This window comes from Micromys minutus (genome assembly GCF_963924665.1).
Source record: "Micromys minutus genome assembly, chromosome: 1".
Classification (NCBI taxonomy): Eukaryota; Metazoa; Chordata; class Mammalia; order Rodentia; family Muridae; genus Micromys; species Micromys minutus.
This window is the reverse complement of record NC_137969.1, coordinates 62,476,673-62,493,478: the sequence shown is the minus strand read 5'-3', so window position 1 is coordinate 62,493,478 and position 16,806 is coordinate 62,476,673.

Here is a 16,806-nt window from a genome sequence, read left to right as displayed (position 1 = left end):
AATTACAGGCAACCAGCTGGGCAAACTCAGCCTTTGCCATCTTCATGGCTGATGTCAAAGTGGTCTTCAGCTTAAACTCCTCTTCCAAGCTGACTGATTCAAACTGGCTTCTCTTGGCTTTGACTGTATTGCCCTGCTTGGCCTCCTACTAACTCTGACAGCCTGTTCTAATCTCCTGGCTCCTTATTGTTTTCTGGTTCATTCTGATTGTTACCTGTAGCTGTTCTCTCTGTAACCTGTCTCTGTACAACTGTCCCAGTAAAACTACCTCTTTCTCTCTCTTTTTTCCTCTGTGCCTCGCTAATTTAAGTAGCCTCTTTTCCCCTTCTCTCCTCACAGGCATATCCTGTTCTGTCAGGTCTTCCTCTAATTCGTCACTTTGTCTGCCATTCACTTAGACATCGCTTTCAAACATGGGTACCCCCTTCTCTAAATTAACTTTACCTACATTGTTTGGGATTAAATGTGTGTCTACCTTCTGTATTCCAGTTGGAGGGATTAAAGCTGTGTGCTAAAGGCTGAGCCACACCATAAGACAGTTTTAGGGTGCACAGTGTGATCAAATATCCAGCAACAATACTTTTTTCCTCCTTTATACTATTGTTATGTTAAAACTTCTAAAGTAAGAAATTTCGATGTCAATCAGTGGAGCACTGAATGCTGTTATAACAGTCACAATCACGAGATTTTAAATTTTCTATGGTTTTCTTTAAGGGTTAAAGGTTCTTCTCCATCATGCTAAAATCATCCCTCTTCAGTCTATATATCCAGCCTTCTGGAAAGAGTGTGAACACCTTTAATCCAGGATCATTCTGGGGTCCCCAGGCTTTTACTGTGACTCAAAAGCACGAGTCTATTGTTCTTTCTACAATGTGGATTTCAGTACAGATTATAAACAGTGGTAATGCTGACACATCTAAAACTTTTATCTCTTTTTCAACTTTAAAAAATTCATGTAAGCTTCAGGGAGTCGTCTTGGATCCATCTCTTGCAGATGGACTCCAGATTAGTGCTAGTAACCAAATGCCTGTTCCCCATATTCCTGAAGATGGGATTCTCTCTCTGTGTCTGTCTCTCTTTCCCTTCCCCCCCCCCACCAGAACCATGAGTCTGAAAGTTTCAAGTGCACACTCAATATAAAAAGATTTCCCCTAAACACCTTAATTTTACCTTCTGTCCCCAGTCTATCTTTCCTAGCAGATTTTAAATCTACTGCAGACTGTTTCATTGACTCACCAGCCAGCCCTACTGTTGGGATTCTATAAACCCCACCCGTCAGTTACCAGACAGTAGCTGGGTATGCTCCACCCCAGTGACCTGACACTATAAAAGGGGCTGCTTGACCCTTCCTTTCTCTTTCTTGGCTCTCTTGGCTCTCTTGCTCTCCCACCCCTATCAGTCCTCTTCCCCTTCCCTTCCCCCCTTTCTCTCCACATGCTCATGGCCAGCCTCTCTCTCTCTCTCTCTCTCTCTCTCTCTCTCTCTCTCTCTCTCTCTCACCAACATGTTCCCTCAGAATCTGCATCCCAGGTGGCTCCAGAGTGGCCAGCCCCAGGTGGTCTAGCCTCACAAACTTCTCTAATGGGGCCCTGCACTTCCTAGCCCTAGATGGTCCCGCAGAGCCTGGACAGCAAGTAAAACAGGCTGTGCTCCTCTCTCTCTTGCCTTCCTTATCAGCTTGCTGACCTGGCATCTTGCATCCCTCAGTCAAGATATGGCCGACAAATTCTTAAACACACATACACACACACACACACACACACACACACACACACACACCCTGAACTCTGTAGCCTCTGTAGTTGAGGTGGGCTTCCTTTCCCCCTCAACTCTTCCCTGTATAATCCAGCCAGGATGTTACACTGATCTTTACATCCCCCACCCCCCAATCCGGCCTCTGATTCCCTGGTTTCCTGGTTCTCCTCACATGGTCCAGCTCAGGGTCCTGTTCCCTCTGGGCTCTCCCGGACATCTCTGCCTCTAGCTCTGCTATCCCTTTTATCTATAGTAATCCTTCTCCTCTGCCATACTTCTCCCCACTCTGCCTTTCTTCCTGTTGTGTTTTATAAAAAGGTATAAGAGAGGGAATATATTTGGTGGAGGTGAGGTATGGTGTGGGGGAAAGGGGTGCCTCTGCAGGCCCAAGCTGAGGCATCCCTTCCCCGTCTAAGGTACCAGCCATATGATTGTATAGTATAGAATAGAGTTTATTCAAGACATGGGGAGGGGGATGGTGCCACATAACTGTGGGGCAGAGCCTAGACTAAATGCCAACACTTATTCCCTCTCTCTTTCCCTCTTTCTCTCTTTCTTTTTTTCTTCCTTTCTTCTCATTCAAACTTCAGGAGGTGGAACCTAGCTAGAGAAAATAGGTCATCAGGATGAGTTCCCAGAGACTATAATACTGAGTAAACTCTTCCTCCTCTAAATTGTTTCAGTCTGTTCATGTTTGGTCATAGTAACAAAAAGAGTATCTAATACAAGGTCCATGGAAAAACTTAACCTTCCTTTTAACAGGACATTTCCTTTTGACCCCTGGAAGTGCACATTTGACCATGTGAGGATAGCCCTAAGTGACAGCTTCCGCCTTGTATGCATGCATGTATGTATGTGTGTGGATATGCATGCATGTATGTATGTGTGTGGATCTCTCTGTCTCCTGGCTCACTCTTGGCCTCTTGGTTCTGCCTCTCTACTCTCTCTTCTCTTCTTCTCTCACCCTACCCCCTTCCACATCCTTCCAGACACTTCTGGCTGTGCTCTCCCTCCTTTCTACTATCAACTTCACAAGTTCTCAGTCTGACAGTTGCAACAATGTTCAACTCTCTAAAGGTTCTGCCTTGTGTGTAGGTATGTGGGTGGGTGGAGGGGAGTCTTCTTTGTTGTTTCCTACCATTAGGCAGGCTGGCTGGCTCACAGGCTTCTAAGAATTTTTGTCTCTGGTTTCCATTTCCCTACAAGGACTGGGATTACAGATGCCATGATACCTATCTGGCTTTTAATTAGGTTAGAGGATTCCAACCAGGGTCCTCACACTAGTGTGACAAGTGCTTTTTCCCACCGAGTCATCTCCCCAGTCCTGAAAGCTTAACAACCACTGAAACAAGTCAAAGGAAGGTCCCAACCATCTCAAGAGTCCCAGAGAGCTGTCAAGTATTCAAGGACAAAGGACTCAGACCCACGTGCCAAGGGCCGGAAGTCTTCATAGCAGAGACCTACAGGGGACTGTAATACTTCCCTTGTCACTGCTTCTGTCTGCCTACTGCAGTCAAACATGGAGGCAAAGAGGACAGCTAGAGATGTGGCTGAAGTTAAAAGAGGGCTGGCACAAGGCCTGCCATTGGACGAGAAGAAAGGGTAGGTGGGAATAAAGTTTTAGAAAAAGGAAGGAGAAGCAAAGGGAGGAGGGAAATTGATCCTCTCTGAGTCTCTGCATAGATACAGGTTATGAATATTTTAAAGGGACAGGTGTGTGCAGGATTTTGTGCTGTCTAGATGGGAAAACTATATCTTATCAATTGGATCAGAGGTATTGTGTGGCGTGTTCTTTCATGTGGCAACTTAATTGAGTTCAAGGGAAAGTGTAGTGGCGGGGCGCACCAAGCCCTCCGCGGAATTGGGATTGTGGAACTGGCGTGGTGGCAGCCCACCAAGGGAATTGTGAGTGAAAGCGCGTGGCAGCCACGCTGGAGTGGCTTATAGACCGCCCTGGCCAGAGGGAACCGAGGGCAGTGCTCGGGGATCAGTTATGCTCAGGGAACTGGTCACCCCGCTTTTTAATTACTGCAACATAGAGACCCTCCCTTGTATTTAAGTAGTGTAAGAGCCCACAGCCAGACAATTGGTGGCAGTGAAGGGTAAGTCATTGGCTACACTGACACCAAACACAGAGTGACCAGAATTAGGACCTAGCTATACCCCACCACCCATCTCTAGTCCCTCCCTCCCTCCAGCTGGATTCCAAACTTTTCACAACCTCCCAAAACAGTGCAAGCACCCAAGCTTTATAACTCATGAGCCTAGGTGAGATATTCATAACTCGTAGGGCTCAAAGAAACCCAGGGCAGGTGGCTAGGTGAGTACCTATCTGTACGTCAGGGCGGAAGCTGGCTGCTAGTCTCTCCCAGCATCACCAGTCCCATTACAGTGTCCTGGTTCCTCTCAATCCTTCTCACTCTGCCCCCTCCTGGATCTTTCCAGCCCCGGAGCTTCATCCCTTCCCCCAGCTTCTGATTCCTATACTTTTGCTACATGGTGTCTCTTTGTCTCCTGGTTCACTCTTGGCCTCTTGGTCCTGCCTCTCTACGCTCTCTTCCTCTCTTACCCCCCAGCCCTTTCTCCTCTCATGGCTCAGTTCAGTCCACACCCTCCCAGATGCCCCTGGCTGAGCTCTCTCTCCTGTCTATAATCAACCGTCTCCCTGCCCCATACTTAGGGGCAGTCATGTCTTCCTTTCTTCGCTAACATTCTGATGCAGTCTCCTTAGGCTTAGAGTCACCTCTGCCAAATGCTTTCAGCTGAGCTTCACAAGACCCCACAGTCTGACAATTGCAACAATGTTCAACTCGCTAAAATCTCTTCTAAGACTTAAGACAGTCTCTTATGAGAGCCCCTGTAAATAAAAGCCCCTTTATACATATATACACATCACACACAATCATCACAAGGCATCAACCCCCGATAGGGCATCGATGAGAGGGTCTTCCAGTTCTCCCAGGCTCTTGCTGTACTAGTCTCCTTAGCAACCATACTGCTTTGTCTGAACCTGTCTTGTGTGCCCTGTCCATGTGCCTTTTCTCACCAAACTGTACTCCCCCCCCCCAGGTTTTTGCTCTACTTTCTGCTTTTAATTTGTACCATAAACCTCACTAAATTCAGCGAACATTATCAGTGTCATAGTGCGAACACTGTGCTGAAATTTCCAACATCAGGCAACTTGGTCCATCACTTTTGAATTTAGTCTCAATCTGATTTTCAGGACACAGGCAAAACACAGCTGTGAGTTTGTGTACGTGTGTGTGTGCTTGAGTGTGCACATGCCTCCAGTCCAATTCTTGATAGACTCTTTGTCGCCCTCTGAACTCTGGTTTTATTTTCTGTGACTCTCAGAGTTCCAGTCTCCCACCCAACTCCCACAAGAAAGGCCCACGGATCTCTACTTATGGAATCTTTGAGCTGCAGTTCACAACTCTGCTACATTCCTTTAAGAAACCAGCTCCAAGCCAGATCCAACATGGTCCAGGGACAACAGCCCCATTACTTGAAATCAAATTCCTTTCCAGCGGCTTCTCTCCCGATAGGACAAAAATAAATGACTGGACTGCCAAAGAAAGGAATGGTTTCTTGGGTCGTGGGTTAGGAGGATGCAGTTGGAAGTCAGATGTGGTGGTGCAGCACCTGAGAAGAAGAGGTAGACGGATTTCTTGAGTTTGAGGCTAGCCTGCTTTACAGTGTTCCAGGATAGCCAGGGCTACACTGAGAAACTCTGTCTCAAAAATAAAATAAAATAAATAAATGAGTATTTAGTTTATAATGTCGGGGCAGGCGTGGCACCTGGAGTGAACTCAGACCTGAGACAATGGGGAGGGGGATTGGTACTCAGATTTGATTGGATCAGAAAGTAGAGGCTACAAACCTCCAGTGACCCACTATATTCAACTGGGCTCCACTTCCCAAAGGTTCTGCAACCATTAGAACACCACCACCAGCTACAGGCCAAACATTCAACATATGGGCTTTCATTACACCAACTTGTGAATGTTCTCAAATCAACCCATACGCCCCGCTTAGGGCTTCAGTCTGCAGTAGAGTTCCAGGGTCAGTCAGTAGACTTTGTACCCTGGATTATGCAATTTAAAATTAGTAAACAGTGACGTTTTATTAACATCAGTTCATATGTTAAAATTGAAAATGATATACCAAACATGGAAAGCAAAAGCAGATAGAGCACAGAGGATATGATTCTGAGGCAGGGTGAGGCTGAACCTGAGGCAGGGGCTAGGACTCTGGTGAGAGGTGTAAACTGAGGCTGGAGCTCCATTGCAGATGAACTGCAAGAGGAGGATGGTGAGGTAGGGTCTGGCTTGCCTGCCTCTCTGGTGGTAGCTCTACTCCACAGTGAAGTAAAGGAGTGTGGCCGAAGTTGAAAGTGGCCTATGTCACAGTACATGTGGAAAGACTCCCAGAGAGTCACAGAACCAAGAAGATGTTAGCTTTGAAAAACAGAGGTACATCCACTACCACAGTCACTCTGAGTGAGGTCAGAGGTCATAGCTGGCAGTACTCTGAACTGGCGGCATGGAAGATCCTTTCCAGACCTAGGTGCCATAAGATCAGTGGCTGGTTTTGTGTCAGCTTAACCCAAGCTAGAATTATTACAGAGAAAGGAGCCCCCCTTGAGGAAATGCCTTCATGAGATCCAGCTGTAAGGCATTTTATCAATTAGTGATTAAGGGTGGGAGGGCCCATTGTGGGTGGTACTATCTCTGGGCTGGTAGTACTGGGTTTTATAAAAAAGCAGGCTGAGCAAGCCAGGGCAAGCAATCCGGTAAGCAGCATCCCTCCATGGCCTCTCCATCAGCTTCTGCCTCCAAGTTCCTGCCCTGTGTGAGGTCCTGTCCTGACTTCCTTAGGTGATGAACAGCAATGTGGAAGTGTAAGCTGAATCAACCCTTTCTTCCTCAACTTGCATCTTGGTCATGATGTTTTGTGTGAGAATAGAAACCCTGACTAAGATAGGTAGGATAGCTCTACAGTGACTGTGTGTGGTAGAGTGACCCCTCTGGTGGCTAGAGCGTGTGCCATCGCAACTGGGATAGAGCCTCCTGGGACGTTTCTGCTGCCAGTGTGTAATTCTACCTCCAGAGTGAATGCAAGGCCTGGCTTCCCAGATGGAGGTCCCACTTTATGGGCTTGTGTAGGCAGAGCATCATCCAAATAACAGCATGTTGACAATGTGCTGCCCATGTAAAATAGGATCTCTCTTGACTACTTCTGTTGCAGCTTTATCCATCTCCAAAATAAATGCAGGGTCTGGTCTCCTAGCAGCTAGGACCTAGCTGAAGTTGGCTCTCTCTCAGTAGATACAGTCTGACCCCTTAGCTGAATGTCGCTCTCTTTTAGCTGATGTGGGAGGAATTGTTTAGCTACAAAGAATGAAAGTATAGATTTAATTCATGAAAAAATTCATTTACAGAAAAGAGAAACTGGAGATCATCATGCTAAGAAAATTAAGATGAATGAATATAGATAGTATGTGCTCTTTCGTTGGAGAGCCTAGGGGAAGAGGGAGAGATGAAGGGAGAGAGAAAAAGAGGATGGGGAGAGAGGGAGGGAGAGGAGGAGAGAGATGAAGAGGGTTTATTGAAGCGGAAACTTCTAGTTCTTTGGAAAGTTAGTTATGCCAAATGAAGTTTTGCTGGGCACACAGGTGAAAGGACGTGTTGTTGGAGCAGACATGGGAAAGAATGTTTTCCTGAAGCAGACACAGGCGAAAGGATGTTTTGATATAACAGACACACAAAAGGACACACGATGGATATAAATACTACCCCACAGACAGTGGGAGACGAACACTGAGCATTGGTTTGCTCTGCTTTGCTATTGTTCACTGACAACAGGCATCTATTGCTTCGCCTTACATAGTGTTGTTGAGCTCAGCTTGCAGTAATGCAGTCACTGAGAGAAACTCGCCAAGAACTACTCAAGAACTTCCGCTGCCTTGGCTGGTGGTCAAGTCTTGAAGTTTCTTCAGGATTGAACTACAGCTGCTGGTTCGTGCCTGGTGTCTGTCTGTAGAAAGGACTGAACTGCTGGTTTGTGTGTGCCATCTGCCTGCCAGAGAACTACTGGTCTGTAGCTGCTGAGTTGTATTTGGTGTTTGCTACAAGATTGAAATGCTGCCAAAGAAGATTGAGCTCACCCCTAAAGAACTATCACTAAACAGATTCACTTTCCCCATATCCTAATAACTTTTCTCTTCTACTAACTCTAGTGGGTAGTGGGCAAGAGGAGAGGATGAACATTTACTCAAAGTAGGTTGCAAAAAATGTATGCCTGCACAGGTTATTGTTACTGTTAGGGACCAGGAAGTAGACTAATGGAAGGGGAGACAGTGGTGGTAATGGGACCAATACAATCAAAGTATTATACATATGCATATACATCATATACATCATATATATCATATACACATACATACTTATACACATATACATTATATATGTATAACATAAACATCATATACATATAACATACATATATATGAATATATAGTATACATATATATGAATGTAAATGTCACAGTGAAAGCCATGGTGACACATGCCCAGAATCCCAGAACTCAGTAGATTGAGGCAGGAGGGTTACAACTTGGAGGACCACTGTTGCAGTAAGTATTAAAAAATAATAATAATAATAAAGCTTTATCTCTTTACCAGCCCTGAGGTCTCACTCCTCAAGCCCGACCCTGATACGGAGCTGCATGCACTTCTGGTGCCTGGTCTGAGCCACCACCAGCCCAACTTGTCTTCACAACTCCCTTCCCTTGGCGGTTTACTACAGCCTGTTCTCCGCCTCTGGACCGGGGTGTTTCTCTACCCCAAAATCCCACATAAATACAGTTCTACAGCCCGATAGCTTTTCATACAGGTTTATATATTCAATCCACAAACCCTCTACACAACAAGATTACATTAAATAGACAAAGATACAAACTGCCCTTCTATATGAGATACGAGACCTATAAAATCCTTAATGTTCGTAGCTATTTAATGTCAATTAATATCACATGGGAACCTCTATGTTGGTCCTTGGGAACCTCCATGTTGCCACAAACTCTCCTTGTCTTCTGACCTCTGAGACCTCTGCCTTTTCTCCACCTCCCTCGCCCCACCCAGTCACTGGCTTTCCTTTATTTTACTAATTAAAATGGGAAGGTTCAGATGATGTCACCTCTTGAATATACAACTAGGCAGCCCTTCTTGGAAAAGTGCAATTAACATTAAAATACAAACAACTTTAGGATAATCTACATGCAACCTGATTATAAGATTCTCTCAGAGGAGCAGGGATTGAAGAAAAGATCTACAGAGACTGCCTCACCTTGAGAACCACCCCATATACAGCCTCCAAACCCAAGCACTATTGCTGACACCAAGAAGTGTTTACTGGCAGGAACCAGACATGGATGTCTCCTCAGAGGCTCTCCCAGAGTCATACAGATACAGATGAGGATGCTTGCAGGTAAACATCAGACTGAACATGAGGACCCCAACGAAAATGTTAAAGAAAGGACTGAAATAGCTGAAAGATTTGCACCCTCATGGGAAAAACAACATCATCATCAGCCAAGGCACTGAGGTGGAGAGGGTGATTGGGGAGAGGGAGCAGCTTCATGGAAACAAGTTGAGGGGGAGGAATATAACATTTGAAATGTAAATACAGAGCATATCCAATAAAATTTTTAAAAAGATTCTTTTTTTAAAAAGGAAAGGACAGAATGGGTGGAAGGAAACACAGTAGGAAAGGTTTTACTATACTGTTGCTGGATTTTATAATCCTAATAAACCCATGTAAAAGACACATAATCCACATATGTTAATTAAAGCCATATACCTAGATTGGGCAGATCTAGGACTGCACTAACTTATTCCCTGGCTATAAGGCCCCTGGTTACTTGCTGTTTCTTCTGGCTACACCAGGCCAGGAACACCAAGCCCCTCCTTTCTCAATTCTGCCCAGCTATAGGCTGCATGAATCTTCATCAATCAGAAATAACTTGAGGTCACATAGCATCACTTGAGTCTATGTATGGACTCTCTCAACTCTGGGGCAATCAGGTCTTGGGGGCCCCCACTTAGCATTACAATGCAGAGCAAAAGACCAAACTCAACCCCAAACTTCCTTTGCCTAACAGGGTTCTGAGGTAAATGACTACATACTATATGCCATAGAACAGTTCTAGCCAGGTCGCTTTGAATACTTAAAACTAATTAAGAACACTAACTCCTCTTTTTATTTTTGTATTTTAAAGAAGGATCTCTCTATGAAGTTCTGGAACTTGCTGTGTAGACCAGACTGGTCTTGAACTTACAGGAATCCACCTGCCTCTGCCTCCTGAGGGCTGGGAGCCACTCAGAGATTGCACACACCTGGCTAAGGCACCTTCCTGATGGGCAGCATGCCAAAGGTTGCTATAGTAACTCATAGGGAGAAGGTGGCATTGTTTCCCATTTTTTGCCACTATCTCAATGCCTGGCTTAAGGGGAGGAAGCTGCTCGCTCTGCCATGACACACGACCACCGACAGAATGTGGGAGAAAACCTTTTGTCCACCATGCCATCGGGAAATGAAGTATTGTCATGGCTGCTTTACATATCAGTCACATTTTACACTGCATTGAACTTTATGAGTGATAGGCCCTTCCATCAGCAGCTGGAGAAGACAGAGTCACCATGAAAACAGCACAGCAGACTTGGCATGTCCAGGGTTTGAGGTCTTTAGAATGTGTTTGTTTGGAGAGATGGCTGGGCAGGTAAGAGCACTGGGTGCTCTTGCCAAGGACCAGAGTTCAATTCCCAGCACCCGCATGGGGACTCATAAACATCTGTAACTCCAGTTCCAGGGGGACGTGACAACATCTTCTGACCTCTGTGGTCACTGGGTACATGCAGTGAACTTACATACATGGAGGCGAAACACTTGTGCACAGACATCTTAAAATTAAAAAATTTAAATTTGTTTGTGTGGCTTTGGGTTTCTTGAGACAGGATATAGCTCAGTTTAGTTCATACTGGCCTTTGACAGTGGTGCCTCTTGCATGCTGGGATTACAGGGCACAGCTCCACCTAGCTCCAGAATGCCTTAACCTGTTCTGCTGATTAGATTTTTATTAGACACTCTGACATACAAAAATCTTTCATTTTCTTTTTCTTTTTTTTAAGGTAGAGTCTTCTTTTATGCAGAGTGGTCTTGAACTTGTGACCTACTTTCCTCAAAGTCCAAGGCATCTAGGTCAGCACCACTGCATCATACTAGCCTGGCTTTTTTGGAAGGATGGGAGTGGTTCTATAATTTTTATTCAAACCGTCACACACATGTTTGGCAAGTGACCCTTTCTATCATGATGTTTTATCGAAGCAATAGGAATCCTGACCAAAACAAGGGCGTTTGGCACATTTACAGGGTGATATATCCATCATCAGCAACTAGTCCTAGAGTGATCTCTCTCTCTCTCTCCCTCTCTCTGTCTGTCTGTCTCTCTTTCTCCTTCCCTCTCTCCCTCCCTCCCCTACCTCATTTTCCAAGACAGGGTTTCTCTGTGTAGTCCTGGCTGTCATAGAACTCATTCTTAGACCAGACTGAAACTCACAGGTCCCCCTCCTCTGCCTCCCACTCAGGGAATGCTGGGAATAAAGGTGTGCACCACCACTGCCCAGCACCTTAGAAAGTTTCTATCCTCACTTTGTTAAGAACAATACCTTTACCTGCTTTGGTGAATGCTCAGAGGCAGTTGTCCTGTGGGAGCAATTCAGAGGGCAGCTATGGAACAAGCCCGGACTGCACACCTTGGAGGAGGAGCACAGGTGTGCCAGAGGGAATAGGGGGGAGGAGATAGAGCTGCAGTACCAGGAGATCCCAGGTTCCCACAGAGGACTGAGGACATGCTATCCAGGAGTTCCACAGAGGTAGGAATGAGTTGCATGTATTCACTGCAGAGAAACTGGCCCTCAGGATGCAGAAGGCTGGGGCCACCGTGAGCAGGGAAGGAGGCTGGAGACCATGGGTGAGAAGTGAGAATCAAGATCCAGACTTTCCGATGGGTGCAGGCAGACAACTTTGGACCCCACAGCAGGCCCTGCTAGGCCCTCACAGTGGAGTGCCTGCTCATCTTGTCTGTGTAGCTGCTGAAGCATGTGAAGGCTATAGGCTAGTCTTAGGGGGGCTTCGGGGGTAAAGACAGGAGACTGGGCAGGCTGGCCAATGGAGAGCCCGTTAGCCCCAAGGGTTCCAGGAACTGTGGTTGGCCCACTCCTGCTTGCTCGCTAGGCCTCAGATCTGCAAGCTTCACAGGGAGTGCTGAAAGACAAACCTAAGGTTCTTGTGTTCATATCCACACTTCATTATTTTATTCGCGGTTCTGGGAGACAAGCATCCTACCCTCCAGCTTTATCCCCAGACGTTTGTTCACGGACCGATTCGCTTATAAAATAATTACAACGAATTGCTAGCAAGGTGAGAGGAAGGCTGCAGCCCCAGACCAGCGCGGGTTTTTATGTTTAGAGTCCACATCCTGTAGAATTGAAACTGCCAGCATCCTGTTCAGAACAGAGGACTTGCCCAGAATTGGTGAAACCTTAGCTAGTTCTCAGCAGGCCTAGGCAAACTAGGCGGTTTCTGGGTGGGGTCGGGGTGGGGCGGGGTTAGTAGGGGGCGGAGCATCGGGCAGCTGGTGTCTCAGAAGCTCAGTCCAAGCACTGAGACTCTAGAGGAGTTGGGGAGAGGAGGGACTGCACACCAGTCATCGCGGGAGCAGGAGACCCTGACAGCACGCTCCACAGACAGAGGCGGGACTCCAGAATGAGAGTTGCCAGGGTTTCATGCATCTCCCGAGCTTCCCCTATTCTAAAGCTGTTCCAGGCCAGCCCATGCCTCCCAGTCTTGCCTCCGATGCTCCACCCTCTTAGCCAGGCAGTCCCAGTGCACTTGGAAGCAAGGGGTGGGTACTAAGCTGGTTCCCTCTCCTGTCTCCAGACTTACTTATAGCCCAGACACCTGAGACAACAGCAGAGGGCTCTCTCTGGTCAAGCAGTGACACTTGATTTTAATTTCTCCAGTCCAAGGCTCCTCTGTTTAAACCTCGGGCGGCCGGAAGTCTGGATCGCCTTGCTGGTGGCCAGATTGGGTGGGAGGTAAAGGGATCCTTTGCATACACATGCATGCATGTCAGCCTTGGGACTAAGCCTTTGCTAGCATTCTGCGAAAGGAATGTAGACTTCCGCACTTATTTCTTGTTATCTTTTTTTTTTTTTAAAGTCACAGCCCCAAAGCCTCATCTTAGCTTTTACTATGATAGTGGCTTCCTTCCTCAAGTGGAGACTAACACTGGCTTTGCAGAAGATTGGGATGGGATAAATATAGCAAAAATATGGGCTTGTTTATCCAGAAGTTTCCAGCCTCAAATACCCATATGAAAAGGGCCATGTACTGACTTCTGGTGTCCCTGGAGAAGTGTCTCCAGTGGGCCTAGAGGACATTGAGTTAATGCTCAGACAAGGCCTCCACCCTACGGATGGCAGAAAATGTGTTCTCATGGACCCTGGGAATATTTTAGTGCAGACAACAAACAAAATTCAAGGTCTTGGGTCAGTTTCCCAGCACCACAAGATAAATAAGTATCTACTTGTAAAAAATGAATTATACTTGTAGGCTGAAGGAATAGAAAGCCATAAAAAGAGACCAGGGCTGTTGAGTGGAAGGGGAAGGTCTCACACAGGCAACACTTGCACACCAAAGGGTTAGGAGTGTGCCTCACTACTCAGGGTCCAGATGCACAGGGCTGAGGGGAGATGGTGCAAAGGTTCTGAGGCAGAGGTGTGCCTGCTGTGGGTGGCTTTTATGTCCTCAGTTGCCCACTGAGAGGACTGAACTATGTCAGTGAAAGAGCCCCAGGCTTTCTGTGCCTCTCCTTCCGAGAAAACAAGAATTCTCCTAGACCCTGAGGTGCTCCTGGAGTCAGTTGTGAGCTTCAGCACCATTGTGAGTACCCCATGTGATCTGGTGTGACTGCACCTGCCTTTGGCTGTGCCTTACACACCTGCTGCCCTAGATGTACTGAGAGGGAAGATCACTGAGAGGTGATCAGAGGGAGGGATTGTTAGAGACCCCTGGGGTACAGTTTCTGCCCAGTGTCCAACTGGTGCACACGTGGAACCCACAAAACACCCTGTGAGGATTAGCAACATCCTTGCTCCCATCCACAGCCGCCCTGGCATGCCCAGGCATCACCCTACTTATCTGGCACCTCCCCCAACCCCTTTGTTTTTGTTTCCCTGGGATTCTGGCCTTGACTCAAGTATTTGAAGAACATGGGCCCAAATTCTACTTCCTGATTCTTGTTTTAAGACCTCAGAGTATGGGAACACAGCTTGGATGGTGGGAAGGGGACAGCAAAGGTGAGGGACAAGATTGGAGGCAGAAGGGCCACTACTCAGTCTCACTGGCCTTCTGGGGTCATCTGCAGGTGGTCTTCAGGCCAAGCTGGTGGCATGGGGAGTCCCCAGAGAGCTATGTTGACAAGACTGGGAAAAGGAGCCCAAGAGAAAGCCCAGCCTCTGCCAAGTTCCTTCTCCTGCATGGTGGTGCCCAGGGAATGGGGGAGACTGGGTCTCCATCCTCAGATGCATAACCAATTTCACAAACTGGTTCAAAGAAACAAAGTGCTCTGCTACCAGGGTTTATTGATTTACTGAGGAAAATCACAGTTCCTACTTTCTCCCCAGAAAGCAACTGTTTTTCCCTCTGAGAGTGGCAGGCTTGTTCCTTCCCACCATCACAGGCCTGGAGTGGCATCTGACTCCTGGCCCAGTGCCTGCCTCCCCTTGGCTGCCAGTCGGTCTTCTGCACTTTCCTATGGAGCCAAGCCACTGTGCAGAGCCACGCCTGTGCTTTCTCCCAAGGCCTGAGGAGCTCACTTTAGGGGGAAAGCATTGTTTCAGCTGTGTATTAAAACATCTTTCCAGAAAACTCTACTTGACCAACTGATGAACAACTAGCCTAGTTTGTGCTTAAGAAGGTGGAGTCTTTGCTGCCTCCAGCATTCCAGAGACTGGCCTGCAGTGGTACAGAATGGATGTCTCTTTGGCACTTGCTGCTTAGATTACCTTGACTCACCATCTTCTCTGAACCTTAAGTGCTCTTTCAACAGGGAAAATGCCCTTTATTTCTTAGGTTTATAGTAGTTCACGGACTGATAAATTCAAGAGTCAGGCCTTTCTCAGCAGCAAGGACAGAACTCAGCACTATGGCTGTGCAGCCTGTGGCTGTCCCTGGAACATCCAGTCAGGGGCAGCCAGGATCTTGACCTCTGGTGTAAAGGGCGATTGAGGGTGATTCAGTGTGAAGCAGAGTTGGAGTTATTAAGAGAAGGTTTTAAGATAGACTTAAAAAGTGTCTGTTCGTCAGGGATAGGCAGCAACAAGTGATTCCACAGATGAACAACTTGATGAACCGATGAATTGATTGAGCTTACAGAAACATGATGAGGAACTCTTTACAGCATTGTGGGTGACTTGGGACAGTTTCATCACTGATAAGTCCCATCCTATGAATGACAGCTACTCAAGAGCTGCATCCTACCTTCAGGTAAACTGCAGTTAACCTAGTTCCTGTATACTCTCCTGGCCCCTCCCTAGCCCAGCCTATTCCCACCTGGGCTGAGAGCAAGATTAGTGGTGGGTGAGGGAAGTAGTTTGAAGGAACAGAGCCCCATAGGCTCATAGGGTGTGGTCCTACTAAGAGGTGTGGACTTGTGGGAGTAGTGGTCTTGTTGGAGAGACTATGTCACTGGGGCAAGCTTTGAGGTGTCAGACGTTCCAGTTGGGCCTAGTGGTTATGTCTCTTCCTGCTGTCTGCAGATCCAGATGTAGAACTCTCAGGTACCTCTCCAAAACTATGTCTGCCTGCCACCATGCTTCCCACCATGGTGATAATGAGATAAACCTCTAACCTATAGTCAACCCCCAATTAAATGTTTTCCTCATAAGACTTGCTGTGGATGTGGTGTCTTTTCACAGCAATAGAAACCCCAACTAAGGCAGTGGGTAAGGGGAAGAGACTTGGCTTTTCATTTCCCTCCGTCTAGGGTGTGTTCTCCTCCATTGCCCTCAGCCTGGCTATCACTGTACTCTGCCTTGTCATGAAGTTATCTCTGCTCCTTGAGGATGATAGGATGGAGAAAGAATGTTGTAGCATACCCATTTTTATCTACATTTATTTAGCAACTGGGATTACGTAGTAATTTATGGGGTTCATTGTACACTTGTTCGCTGATAAGAAAGAAGTATTGTTTTTTAAGCAGGTCAAAAAAGTTCAAAGGAATTCTCACTACATGTCACAAGGAAGTAGACATGTGCTTTGACTGTTAAGCATGGTTCAGTCTTATTTGTGAGCTTTTCTCAAAGGATTATGGTCCCTTGTAAGCAATTTGAAAGTTCTTTGAGACACTTAACTGGATCCTAGTGTTAAGGGGCTCCTCTCTTTCCTCTTCTTTTCCCTGTATTCCTATCTTCATGAATTACTACCACAATGTTACAATCCAGGGCTTCTCTGAACTTTCTCTAGACAGTGGATTATAGAACACCTGAGCATTCCTGCCAGGGACACTCATGCTTAAATCTGCCTGTAGTTTGCACAATAACCTGGGAGGACTGTGGGATGCCATGGCCAAGGGTAGGAAATCCCAGAGTCTTCATGTGGTACTGGAATCCCACAGTGCAGCTTCTATAAACTGAGGACATGCTGAGGACATACCAGGAAGGTTGTTAGTGTAGATATGAGAGAAAGGCCACTTGAAAGGCAGAGACTGAAACAAGAGCTAAAGGTGATGTGTCACATTTCATCTACAGCCACTGTGCAGAGCGAGATGAATGCTGGAGCTCAGATCGATTTCTTTCTTTATTCAGTCGGGGGCTCTAGCGCTTGGAAACGCACCAACCAAATTCATGGTGGCTCTTCCCACGTCAGGTCAACTCTTCTGGAAGAGCTGTCTCCTAGGAGGCTCTAACCCCCAGCAGAATGACGGCTGAG